Raw genomic sequence first — 11,173 nt, 5'->3', positions numbered from 1 at the left:
GGATTGTCTGGCTGGATCCCAGGTGATCTACTGGATTGTCTGGCTCTACTTGAATTCCTCTTGGGAAGTGGCCAGGGAAGTTACAAATTCAAGTCCTTCTGACCTTCTGACCGCCATTAACCCAGTGACTCTGAGCCTGTCCTAGAAGCCTCCCTCAGCCAGGAACTCTCTAGGGATTAAGCTGGGGGTAATCATAAGACTTATTCCCACTCAGAAATTCTCAACCTTGTGCTGTCTGTGGCCCTGGGCCTGTAAACCATTGGTTTAAACAATTTAATGGAGTATCATGTGCTTCTAGTCTCTGGCACTCTGTAGCCACAATAGGGAGATTATTTGAACCCGCAAGTTCAGGGCCAGCCTGTCTCAGAGGAAAAACAAAACATTTCGTCCAGTGTTTTACTTCAGAACCAAGTCTTTTTTTTTTTTTTTTTTTTTTTTTTTTTTTCGGAGCTGGGGACTGAACCCAGGGCCTTGCGCTTGCTAGGCAAGCGCTCTACCACTGAGCTAAATCCCCAACCCCAGAACCAAGTCTTAATGGCTACTTCTGGAAGTTTCTAGAGTCGTGTGCACTAGCGGTTAGCTGGATTTTAGAGATCACCTAAATCTTTATCCATTTGCTGTGGAAAAACTGAGGCAGAAGAAAGTCATTTGCCCTGGTCTGCTGACTTCGGTGGGAATTGTCTGGGGAGAAAAGGAACAGTTCGGAGAATTTGGGTCCTGCGTGTTAGGGTATAGATGGGGTCTGTTGTTCTCCAGGTCTCGCTCCCTTCCTCATTCCAGCACTTACTGTCGTCTATGCTCTCGGGGATGTCAGCTCCACTGAAATTGCTACGTTGGAAATGTGGACTTCCAGCCCCTGTGGCTATCACCTAGGCCGGCCAATTCCAGAATGATTGGACCTCATGGAGCTGACACACTGGCATGAGGCAGAGAGCCAAGCTGGGGTTGGAGTTGAGCATCAAGGACCCTGTGAGCTTGTGTGTCATCCACAGACAAGGAACCTGGGACCCAGCCAGGTATGCCAAGCACTTGGACTGATTTACCCACGTAAGCCCAAGCAGTAAGCATTTGTCTCCTATTCCTCGTTCGTTTTTGGGTCTTTCTTCTTTTGTTTTTATTGACTTATTTTTGAGACGGATCTCACTCTGCGTTCCAGGTTCACCCTGCACTCCTGGTGCCCCCGCCTCAGTTTCCCTCCCGAGATTTGGCGTTATAAGCGCGCACCGCCACATTCAACAATCGCTCATATTTTCCACACATGTTCAGCTTTCTGCACAGCAATTTGCCTACAGCAACTGCCCCAAACCAGTTGGAGCTTTGTATTAGAAGTTTTTCCATGTCTCTGAGCATGTGGATGGAATACTGATGGAATCTATCTACATATTTCTAAACAATCTGCCTTCTCTTGATGAGTGAGAATTCCCAACAGAAGCTTGGGGCTGCTACGAGGGGAAGTTTTGTTTTTTTTTAAGTGCCAGCTGTAAGAGAGAGAAAAAGCGGGCAGGACAAGGGAAACAGCCGAAGGCTTACGTTATTTTAAAACCTCTGGAGCCGAGACGATGAGTAGATAAGTATCTCTCTTTCCTCACTCTGGCTTTGTTGTTTTGTTTTCTTTAAAGGAACGGCCCCCACCCCATCTGCACAATACGAAACGCACACTTCTCAGCACGTAAAAGCGGGGGAGGTTCCCGGTTTTTTGCTGCACCCGACAGACTTTGCCCTGCCTTGTTGACCAGCGGTCACAATAGGACCTTTCATTGCAGGCCACATGGTCCCCTGCAACGTGACCTGGGACCTGGCAAATGCTCCAGGACGGCACAAAGGAGCGGAACTTGTGTTTGTGCAGAGCACACGAGGCGGTTGGCAGTGTTCGGGGTTTCCTTCTCTGTGGCTCTTTTGCCCTGCCCTCTCCTGTCTCTCTGCTGCTCACACTGGTGGACCAGTGCTGGGCCAGCTCGTTTAGGAGTCCGTAGGGCCCCTGTCAAGTTCACTCGGGGTAAGGCGCATCACGTAGAAGTAAAATAGAGTGGACCCCACCGGCACGTGTACTCATGGCTTTACCTTCTTTAACCTGTACATTTGCAGAGAGAATTCACTTGGGCAAAGTCTGAAAGAGGAAGATTTTGAAACTGGGTCAAGAGGAGGCATCTGGTGACAGCACACACTTTCTGTATTCCAAACGTACTCGTGACACAGCCTCTACAATGGCCCTATGGCAAGTGAAGGGGCCTTCAGGCTCTTTAAACTTTGCCCCTGGGAAGAAAGCTTTGTTGGGGTGAGATGTGGGGGAGCAGGACACGGCTGGCTGGAGAGGCCTTCTGCCCGTTGATCAGTCAGTCCCCGTTTCTTCACGTGGACAGGAAAACAATAGCCAGCAACTTCTTTAGGCTGGAGAGATGGTGGAGGAGGTGAAGAGCACGTTCTGTTCTTGCAGAAGACTTGAGTTCAGTTCCTAGCACCCACTTCAGGCAAGAGTGGTGTCTGTTTGTTTGAAACCGGGTTTCACTGTATAGCTCAGGCTAGCCTCAGACTAACAGTGATTCTCACTCGACAGCTTCCTGTGTGCCTCCACAAGCAGAGGAAAGTTTAAAAATTTCAGGAGTTGATTGAGCATCTAATATGGAGACCAGCATCCTGTGTTGTCACGTTGTTATTACAGACTAATCACCAAGGAGCTATAAAAAGCCATAAAAATATTGATGACAGAAAAAAAAAACCAAACATTGTTTTGTTTTGTTTTGTTTTAAACTCATTAGTGTCTACAACACCCTCCACATGCAATCATGTTCAGCATTTGTAAGAATCTCATGAAGACGGGACACGTGCATTAATCTCCCAGAGAACGCAGGATAAGGACCCAAGACAGCAGGCGCCAGAATTCAAACCTAAGGGATACGGATCTGCAGACAGCACATCTATAGCATAAAAAGCAGCAAGGAGAGGCGGGGTGTGGGGGTGGGGGGATAACTAAGGGTAGGTAGGGCTCCACATCCTGAAGACAAAGAGAGAGACAGAGAGAGAGAGAGAGAGAGAGAGAGAGAGAGAGAGAGAGAGAGAGAGAGAGAGAGAGAGAGAGAGAGAGAGAAGAAAGAGGAGAGAGAGAGAGGAGAGAGAGGAGAGAGAGAGGAGAAAGAGGAGAGAGAGAGAGGAGAGAGAGGAGAGAGAGGAGAGAGAGAGGAGAAAGAGGAGAGAGAGAGAGAGAGAGGAGAGAGAGAGAGAGAGAGAGAGAGAGAGAAGAAAGAGGAGAGAGAGAGAGGAGAGAGAGGAGAGAGAGGAGAGAGAGAGGAGAAAGAGGAGAGAGAGAGAGAGAGAGGAGAGAGAGGAGAGAGAGAGGAGAAAGAGGAGAGAGAGAGAGAGAGAGAGAGAGAGAGAGAGAGAGAGAGAGAGAGAGAGAGACTCCTGCTCAAGATGAGAGAGCAAAGAGATGGGTTGTTGATGACCAAGCATCCGTGTGGCGCCCGTGCGGTGTGGCGCCGTGCGGTGTGGCGCCGTGCGGTGTGGCGCCGTGCGGTGTGGCGCCGTGCGGTGTGGCGCCGTGGCAAACGGAAGTGCGTGCTAATCTGTTTCCTGTTAAGCCAGGGAAGCAGCATTCGGGCCTGTAGGCTGGAGAACGCAAGGCAGAGAGGGGAAGATGTTTACAGGTCAGGGTTCTGTGAGGACAGAGAAACCTTTTTAAACAGATTTTTTTAAAAAAGAAATTAAGCTACTAACAAAATCACGACAGTCCAACAAGACAGACAATGTGTACAGGAAGGAGTCTGGATGGAAACGGGTGTCCTCGACATGTTGCTACTGTTACTGTTTTCTAGAGTGTCTGAAAACATCAGGCCCTGAGAGTCATGTCTGTTATTTTTGAGAAGCGTGTCTAGAGTCTCGGGGTTGAAAAGCAAACAAATAACTCTATGACATGAGTCCAGGCTGGAGTCTATGCACTTCCTGAGTATGACTGAATGAGCTGGAGAACTGACTCTTCTGGCTAACTGACAACCTGGGGTCCTGTCCCTGTCTTTGCTCGGCAGATCAGGTCTTGATGAGAAATTGAAGGGAAGGGACCCCACCCTGAATCCTGATGCCCGATATCAGAGACAACGCCCTTCTGAGGCTCAGCCCCTCAGCCTGCTTGATGTTTTCCAAGATAAGTGAGGAGTGGGCAACTGGCTTCCAGTTTGCCTCTTTGCTCCAATTATGCCTTTAATAAACAGAAGGGCATATGGAGGTCATTGTCTGAGGCAGACTTGAAAGGGCAGAGCGAACAATGAGCTCGATTCCTCTGCATCAACAACTCCGGTGACTTTCTGCCTCCAGTGACTTGGAGCCTGAACTCTGAGGCTTCAGCAGAGGCGACCCAGATGGTCTGAGACTCTTCTAGGACCCTCCCCTGCTCCCTGGCCCCAACATGGTTCTCTTTGTAGTTCACAGACACTTAGGAAATGAATCTTCAGTCTTCTGAGCAACTGATGTAATTCCTGCCTGTATTTAGGTAATTATCTCAGGCTGTGCGTGCATGGATGTGTACGTGTACATGCATGTGTGGGTTTGCATGTCTGTGTGTGTAACAGGTATGTGAGGATACACATGTTTATAAGGTAGTATAGAGGCCAGAGTTCGTCAAGCATCTTCCTCAACTGCTCTCCATCTTAGTTTTTGAAACATGGTCTCTCATTGGACTTCACCTCAAGTTCCAAGATTCAGCTAGACTAGCTGACCAGTGGCTCCAGGGATCTTCCCTCCCCAGGGTTGGGATTACAGGTGATCACAACTGAGCCTGACTTTTCTTTTCTTTTCTTTCTTTTGTATATATTTTATTCTGAGAGAGAGAGAGAGTGTGTGTGTGTGAGAGAGAGAGACAGAGACAGAGACAGAGAGACAGAAAGAGACAGAGACAGAGAAAGAGAGAGGAGAGACAGAGAGAGCTAGAGACAGAGACAGAGAAAGACACACTCACAGAGTCAGAGAGACAGAGGCAGAGAGAGAGAGAGAGAGAGAGAGAGAGAGAACAAGAGAAGAGAGAGGGAGAGAGAGAATGTGCACCTGCATTAGTTCCCACAGAGGCCAGATGAGGGTGTTGAACCCCTTGGGGATAGAGTCCCAGGAGTTTGTGACCCCCTTGATGTGGAAGCTGGGAACTGGAGCTCTGACAGAGCATCGAGTGCTCTTAACCACTGAGCCATCTTCCCAGTCCATGCCTGGCTTTTTAATGAGTGCTGTGGATCGAACCCAGGTCCTCACATTTGAGCTACAAATACTTTTCTCACTGAGTTACCCCACAGCCTGTCAAGCATTCATTGAAAAGGTATCTCCTCCTCGTCCTCTTCTTCCTCCTCCTCCTCCCCTCCCCCTCCCCCTCCTCCTCCTCTTCTTCTTCCTCCTGCTCCTCCTCCTCTTCTTCCTCTTCCTCCTCCTCCTCATCTTCTTCCTCCTCCTCCTCATCTTCTTTTTCTTCCTCCTCCTCATCTTCCTCCTCCTCCCTTTGGCTCTGATTTTATTTATTTATTTATTTATTTATTTATTTATTTATTTATTTATGTATTTATGTATTTATTCTTTGAAATAGGATCTCACTATGTAGCTCTAAGTTCACAGGATCCTCCTGCCTCAGCCTCCCACAGAAGTAGTGGTACACAGAGTATTGGCTCCACTTGGGGTCTCTTGACACTCTCAGAGGAAGAGTGACCCCATTCTGTGTGCAGTCTCCAGGGAATGCTGAACCTTCATTTCTGTTTATAATGAAAATGGCCCCCTTGCGGGGCTGGGGATTTAGCTCAGCGGTAGAGTGCTTGCCTAGGAAGCGCAAGGCCCTGGGTTTGGTCCCCAGCTCCGAAAAAAAAGAACCAAAAAAAAAAAAGAAAATGGCCCCCTTGCATTGGCTGCTCCACCACAGTCGCTACCTCAAGAAGCTTCTCCAAGGACCTCCTGTTGGCAAGTAGGAACATTTTCCTTCCATGACTCAAACAGTCCTCTTTCCTCTATGTGAAACAATGCTGGTTTGGGGCAAATGGGAAAACACAGCCTCTGTGTACAGCAGGCACTCAGTCAATGCTTTTCTACTCACAGTGACTGTTTCCCCGGTAAGGAGGGGGAAAGCTGTTGCCGACTGTACACTGAAGACCTAAGAGTATCAACCTTGTTGTGCGTGGCTGCTCTGGGAAACGGGTCTCGCATCAATCAGTACTCTATTACCTTTTCAATGTTAAGGACTAAACCCAAACCCAGGCCCCAGTGCCCCGTTTCCCCTCCAGGCTGCAGGCTCACTGGAGTAGGGCTGTCAGGTTAAGGGCTGCTGCTGAGCAAACAGAATTGTAACTTGGCAGAATGGGTGAGATGGTGGGGAAGAAAGGGCTTCAGGGGAAGGATGTTACTTCTGAGGATACAGGGCATCAGGGGAAGGATGTTACCTCTGAGGAGAAAGGGCTTCTGGGGAAGGATGTTACCTCTGAGGAGTGGCTGTGAGGGACTCAGGGGAAGGATGTTGCTCCTGAGGAGAAAGGACATCAGGGGAAAGATGTTACTCCTGAGGCTGTGAGGGCTCAGAGCCACTCCTGGGGAGCCTCTGGAAGGTAGAAGAACAATGAAGTACTACAGAAGGAGTAGAGAGGCACAGAAAGGCCTTTGGCGCTACAGAGGCCTGCAGCCTCCTCCCAGCATTTTTTCCCCCAGAATCACCTGCATCTGCTGGCACATAGACCCGTCACAGGGCTAGGACAAAGGGACCCTTAACCCTAGGTAGAGCAGCCTCGTCTTGTGTCCAAGCTTATTCACCTGCCCATCGACAAATAAGTAACCATACCTACTGTGTGATGATACCCACTGTGTGGAGGCACCTCCTTAGGGACAATGAGGCCTCACCTCAAAATCACCCCAATAAGCAAGTAGGTGCAAAGTCCAGATTTGGGCATTCCATTACGGCCCCGGAAAGCCTGCTGAGACAGCTGTGGTCTATCGCGTAGCCATTGATGAAAATCTAGGTTACTCTCGTCTAAGCAGAAGGGTCACAAGGGCAAGTCTGGGTTTCTCTGTGGCTCGGGGCCTCTGTCACCAGCACAGCGGAGAAAGTGCACACGCTGTGTGCCACGTGCCAGCCACTAGTTGACTTCTTATACCCATTTGCTCTCAGCTCTTCTACAAGCTCCTCTCCTTTTACGTGTCTCAGATGCCGAGCAGAAGGATGTAAGCTTGCAGAGCCCAGAAGACAAGGCCAGGGACACAGGAGGCAGACTGGTCTCGTAGCCACCAAGGCTATGACAGTGACCCAGATGCTGGGAGGCACTGCAGGTGACAGAGCCTAGGGCAGCTTCGGCTGAGATCCCTCAAGTGTGGTGAAGCCTGAGGAGATGATTAGAGCAAGAAGGGTTATTCAGTTCTGGTACTGAAAGGCCAGTAGGAAGTCAGAAAGCCTGAGGGGACTCTAAATCACTTCCACCAACACCCAAGAGCTTGGGGAAGTGTGGATACATCACTTCCCAGCCTCTGGGCCTCCAGAGGCCAAAGTCCTCAATAGCCCGGAGCAGTTCTTGGCCTTCCTGCTCTCCACAGCCCCTGAGCAGAGATCTGTAATGAGATCGAGATTGTGCTGCTGGAGGCCTCTTCACAGTTGCTTTCCAGCCTCCTGCAAACTGGGCAAACATTTTACTGCTGAGCCACACCCCTGAAAAATCAGACTGCATCCTGAGGATGACACACCACCGGACCCGATCTTGTACCGAGCCTGAGAGAATCTTTGCCCTGTAATGGATCTCTCTGAGTTTAGATGTGTTGAGTTCGGGGGCCTGTAAATGGTGGTTGCTCTCAGACGGTGATTTTCATTCATTACATGAATTCTCCCAGGGTCTCTTTTACGCTGTGGAAGTCGATTACACAGGTATTACCATGGTTGGCGTCATACCATCCAACACCTGAGGGTTTACTTTTATTCAATCGTTTTCTTCATCGTTCTTCGAATTGGATCATTTCTAATGGTCTACGTTTAAATACACTGATTTTTCTGTGACACCCTCTGGTAAATCTGTGTTATTATTACACACTTAAACCACTTAGATTATTTTTTTAAGTGTGTAACTTTTTATTGAGATCCTCTATTTGTTGAGTCCTTATTAATATGCTGATTTCTTTCTAGGGGGGTGGGCATTCCAAACAGGATTTTCTTACAGAGTCCTGGCTGTTCTGGAACTGGCTCTGTAGATCGGTCTGGCCTTGAACTCACAGAGATTCTCCTGCCTGTGACCCTGCAACCGTAGGCTGATTTCTGAATTCCAGAGCACAGTCCTTTGCTCCTCGGAACATACTCGCAGCACCAGCTTTGAAACCTTCATTAGCTGACCCTGCTTTCTGCTCAGTCTCAGTCAGGGCTATAGTCTCATATCTTCCCATGTCCGTTTGTTGGTTGGAATGTTGACATTTTATATGCAGTAGCAACTCTCCTGCCACAACGTCCTTGCTGCCAAGGTTAATTTGACTGAACTCCGCAAGTGAAGTATTTGCCACGTCTTTGGTCGCTTTATGTTTTTAGTTTGTGTAAGTTTTAGCCCAGCTTTGTAAAGGTTATACCTGTGTTTACAGAGCTCTGGAGTCGACTAATAATTCAGCCAGTGCACCTGAAACCTTTGGGGGGTGGCACTGGGGAGGGTTCCTTGTTACTGAGTCTCCGTGGGAGCCGGAATTACCCTTGAAGTCCGTTTACAGCTGTCTCTACCATCTGCTGGGCTCTCTCAACTCCCCCTGGGCACAGGCTCAGTTTTCTGACCAGGCATGAAGGGCTCATCTCTGTAAGATTTTCTTAGGGTGCTCTAGAAATTCCCCGTTAAGCTCCCAGAAAGTCAGCTGTTCTCCCTAACCAGGACGGTGATCATGGACTGGCGTGGATGTGGTGTTTCCTCTCTGTGTCCTCCCGGGTTGGCTGGCTCTGCTGACAACCCTGCTGGGTGTGTGTCACCTTCTGTTCCCACTCTAGCACGCTGGCCGCCCGAGGACCATGGAGTCAGTGCCGTTCAGTCAGTGAGGTTCTACACTGCCAAACTGCGATTCCCGGCCTCCCAAGAAATGAAGAATCCTTATTAACAGATGCATTTGCACACAGGCCAATTGGTATCCTCTTAACTCTCTTAATTGGTCTATTTTTAAGCCTGAAATCAATCAATCAATCAATCAATCAATCAGGTCTGTTTTTGAGCCTGAAATCAATCTCTCTCTCTCTCTCTCTCTCTCTCTCTCTCTCTCTCTCTCTTTCTCTCTCTCATTTTTGTTTTCTTTAGTCTTTTCTGGTCTATAAATATTGACGCCCACATTGCAGAATAGAACACTTGAAACTCCTGTGTCTGAAGGCTACCTGGTTCATGAATCAAATAAGCATTTAAATTAACTTCTTCAAAGTGCTTCATTTCTTTGACCCCAGAATTCCTTTAAAGGTAAACAGAGCTGAGGGCAGGGCCCAGTGACAGAGCACTTGCCTGTCATGAGCAAGGCTTAGGTTAGATTCCCCAGTGTCAATGAAGGGGTTTGGGGGAAACCCACCCAACAGGCCTATGGGAAAGTCAATAGGCAGTTCTGTTGTGGTCATTTCCTTACGGTGTTCAAATAAACTTGTTTTCTTTCTAATAAATAAGCAAGTAAAAGAACAAAACCTAATTAAATCTTAAGGAATCTTGCATTCAGAAGACCCCTGACAGATCCCCTTAAGTTCTAAGCTAGGGGAAGGTAACTGCAGAGGCAGGGAGGAGAGATTAATGCTATTTTCAATATTTCAAAGACACCACATGGGAAGTGTATAATTACCCGAGATAAGGCTGCCAAACAGAGCCTCACACCGGAGTTCTAAGTTTGGACTGGAATAATTTCAACACAATATGGAAATTCTGATTATCTCTTGTTGATTAGAGGGGTTTGTTGGTCATTATAAATAGCCCTTGGTTAACAAAAGTGGAAGGGTAAGCCAATTATTACCAAATGAAACACTTTATTTTAACCCTGGGTGTGGGTCCCAGAGAACAAAGGAACAAGCTAAGGGGTCCCTGGAGATAAAATAAATGGAAGCTTCTGACTCGGAGCAGACTTCCTGGGCACAAGGGAGGGACGTGAAGCCAGTCAGGTTGGCCAGAGAGCAACTTAATAAAAGAACACAGACCTGCACGTATAGGCTGCTCACTTATCCCTCCCTGCACAGCACAGCCGCTATGGAGTGAGTCCTGTGGTTTTTAAACAGTTTTAAACAAAATGGAGATCCGCGACACCTAAGAGAACTTTTCGCATGGGCGCTAAAATCACCAGCAACACGTGGCTTCTGAGTAGTTGAAATATGGCTAATAAAACTGAGGTTTGTTTTTAAACAAACTGTGGTTTGTTTTTTTCCCTTGAGAAAGGTTATCATGTACCCCAGGCTGACCCCAAACTCTCGATGTAGCTGAGGATAGCCTCGAACTCCTGCCTCCACATCTCAATCAGTAAAACTACAAGTTTGTGCTACCACAACTGACTCCTTTTTTTAAATAAGAACCAGTAAGTCGGGGCTGGGGATTTAGCTCAGTGGTAGAGCGCTTACCTACGAAGCGCAAGGCCCTGGGTTCGGTCCCCAGCTCCGAAAAAAAGAACCGGAAAAAAAGAACAAAAAAAAAAAAAAAAAAAAAAAAGAACCAGTAAGTCCTTGATAGATCGCTTAGCCTGACCTCAAATATCTGGGCTCGATAATCCCCCTGACCTCACTCTAACTGTTTTGTGAAGTTAGGGATGGGTCAACCATGGAAGGTCAGACAGACGCAGGAAAACTCAGAGGAGTGGAGACCGGCAGGAGGTTCCTGGGTTTACTGACCATGAAACGAATGAACCAGCCTTTCAAGCTTGAAGCCAGAGAACCTTGTGTTCCCTCAGTTTGCCAGGTTCCAGGCTCACTTTCTCTCAAAGGGCAGCGAGGAAGAAAACGCACCGCCGTGGGACCTTGCTCTCCCCTCGGGTATCGCTTGTCAGCGGGCTGTTCTTGGAGGGCTCTGAGCCAAGCCACCCAGGGTTGGTTAATATCTAGTTCTCACCCTGGAGGCCTCTCTCAATAGTTGTCTCTTAGGAGTTCTATCCTCCGGCAGTTTTAGAGGTGACTCTGTCCTGGCTGTAATGTGGCGCTCTCCCGTGAAGTTTTGGATATGGGGAAGATAGTGAATAGGGAGATCAGTCCAAACTCAGAAACTTCGAG

The sequence above is a fragment of the Rattus norvegicus genome, chromosome 20 (genome assembly GCF_036323735.1).
Source record: "Rattus norvegicus strain BN/NHsdMcwi chromosome 20, GRCr8, whole genome shotgun sequence".
Classification (NCBI taxonomy): Eukaryota; Metazoa; Chordata; class Mammalia; order Rodentia; family Muridae; genus Rattus; species Rattus norvegicus.
This window is presented reverse-complemented; position numbering follows the sequence as displayed.